This window comes from Triticum dicoccoides, chromosome 5A (genome assembly GCF_002162155.2).
Source record: "Triticum dicoccoides isolate Atlit2015 ecotype Zavitan chromosome 5A, WEW_v2.0, whole genome shotgun sequence".
In the NCBI taxonomy this organism is placed as follows: Eukaryota; Viridiplantae; Streptophyta; class Magnoliopsida; order Poales; family Poaceae; genus Triticum; species Triticum dicoccoides.
In genome coordinates, this window is record NC_041388.1 from 682,326,374 (window position 1) to 682,329,200 (window position 2,827).

At 45.5% G+C, this 2,827-nt stretch overlaps 1 protein-coding gene across 1 annotated transcript in view; it reads left to right on the plus strand.

Annotated features, from left to right (window-relative positions):
• The window catches only part of LOC119300440 (receptor kinase-like protein Xa21), a 28,871-nt gene that overhangs the window by 17,499 nt on the left and 8,545 nt on the right, over positions 1 to 2,827 (plus strand). The window lies entirely within an intron of this gene.

Below are 2,827 nucleotides of genomic sequence, written 5' to 3' on the forward strand. Positions count from 1 at the left end.
GGTGTCTTTGAGTGTTCAATAACTCCGAGCCCATGAAAAATTGTAATCGGTGAGTATGTAGTACTTGATGAAGAACTCATAAGAAATTATGCAGTTCCAAGATAATCTCGAGATACCAGGTGGTAATACTCGACGATAGATCAAACTAGAAGTTGAACTGGGGTATTGCTCTATAGAAGACAAGTGCTTAAACTTGCACAGGACATGATATTTAAAGGAGAACATGGTCAGAACCACGATTGCAAAAAGGCCAGATCTTAGATATAAGATGAACTTATACCAAGGGAATAATTGATTTTAAAAGAAGCTTCGATGAGAAGATGTACATCGTGTCCATGGGCATGAACGCAAAGTTCAAGGTCGACTCCCACTTCTCCAATGCACAACCTTTCATTCACTTCTCGCACTCACTAAAGTTGTAGTTTTGAAATTTTATCTGGCAAAATACCAGAGGAGTACGACTCGTGAAAACTTTCGAGTTCTCACCCATTAAGGAAGGCATAGGTTCAACCCATCGGGGCATCTTATAATCATATACCAGAATCTTTAGAAGTAATTAACTCAAGCTCGAAGACAGAGCATGGTTAAGAAAGCAGAGGATACAATTTACCAAAGGCATTATGTATCAGAGGAAAGGCTCACAAGGTTATTGAATATGAAGGACGTTGTCAGATAAAATCCAACAAAGGATCTGGTGGTCCACAAGGGATCTGACGTGAGCATCGGTACTCAACCAGAGGAAGAAGAATGCACGGGCATCATATTATAGAACATCGGAATGATTCGATGCTTAGATAATAAAGGAATTTCGATTTCCAAAACAAAGGATCAGAAGCAATGCTCTGAGTAGGGATGGATAAGTTGAATATACCAGAGGCACAATTGACGACAAATAGTTTGGTCGAGAACCAGCTCATGTTCAAAAATGATGTCTGAGCCGGAAGGATAATTTAGAAGGGTTGATAGATGTTTGTGTGCATTCGCACACATGCTGAATCAATAGGATCAAAATGACGATGCCTAAGGATACTAACGAATATTGCCAATGGGAAGCATCCATAATGCAAGCAGACAAGTATTGCAGAGCAATAAGCTATTAAGGATTTTTGGAGGATCAAATAGTATTTCGAAGACCATTGTGAAACACATGAACAACTGGGGGATGAGCGGATACTCGATAAGTGCGAGAATTATCCATAGGGGTATTCAGGTGACAAGGAACAGCAAGGTGATAATCTCAAGGATTATCGAGACAACGACGAGTGTTTCGAGGTATCTGGTAATAACAAGACCAACTGGGGATGAATGTAAGAATAACAACTGCAAGTAGTTATCCATAAGGGTTGACGGTGGAAGGGGAATTGCAAATGCGATGAACATAAGTTCTCGGGTTAACAACGGAGAGTATCTTCAGGGTCTTCACGTGCCGCAGACGATCATCATTAATAAGGGGCTCTCCGGGTGAAAGTGATAACGAGATCCTAATGTTAGATTTAGCAAAAATCATTTAACCCGAATAGAAGAGAAATAAGAGTCCCAGAGTATAGGTCGAGGAGTAAAAGATCCTACTACCACCCAATGGCGACGTGGGCCCATGGGCCGCATAGCCATGTTAGTAAAAGTTTTGTAAAGTTTAGACTCGACTTCGGCCAAGGAGTTGGAAGGGGGATTCCTACAGGCAGTCGGCTCTGATACCAACTTGTGACGCCCCCGATTCAATCGTACACTAATCATGCACGCAAATGTGTACGATCAAGATCAGGGACTCACGGGAAGATATCACAACACAACTCTACAAATAAAATAAGTCATACAAGCATCATAATACAAGCCAGGGGCCTCGAGGGCTCGAATACAAGTGCTCGATCATAGACGAGTCAGCGGAAGCAACAATATCTGAGTACAGACATAAGTTAAACAAGTTTGCCTTAAGAAGGCTAACACAAACAGGGATACAGATCGAAAGAGGCGCAGGCCTCCTGCCTGGGATCCTCCTAAACTACTCCAGGTCGTCATCAGCGGGCAGCACGTAGTAGTAGGCACCTCCAGTGTAGTAGGGGTCGTCGTTGACGGTGGCGTCTGGCTCCTGGACTCCAGCATCTGGTTGCGACAACCAGAAAGGAAGGGAAAGGGGAAAAAGGGGGGAGAAAGCAACCGTGAGTACTCTTCCAAAGTACTCGCAAGCAAGGAACTACACTACATATGCATGGGTATATGTGTAAAGGGCCATATCAGTGGACTGAACTGCAGAATGCCAGAATAAGAGAGGGGGATAGCTAGTCTTATCGAAGACTACGCTTCTGGTCACCTTCGTCTTGCAACAGGCAGAAGAGGGTAGGTCGAAGTCCTCCAAGTAGCATCTCCAAGTAACATCTCCAGTAGCATCGCGTAGCATAAACCTACCCGGCGATCCTCTCCTCGTCGCCCTGCGGAAAAGCGATCACCGGGTTGTCTGTGGAACTTTGAAGGGTGTGTTTTATTAAGTATCCGGTTCTAGTTGTCATAAGGTCAAGGTACAACTCCAAGTCGTCCTGTTACCGAAGATCACGGCTATTCGAATAGATTAACTTCCCTGCAGGGGTGCACCACATAGCCCAACACGCTCGATCCCATTTGGCCGGACACACTTTCCTGGGTCATGCCCGGCCTCGGAAGATCAACACGTCGCAGCCCCACCTAGGCAAAACAGAGAGGCCAGCACGCCGGTCTAAACCTAAGCGCACAGGGGTCTGGGCCCATCGCCCATAGCACACCTGCACGTTGCGTACGCGGCCGAAAGCAGACCTAGCCTAGTGGCGTTCCAGTCCAATTCGGCGCGCGCCGCTCC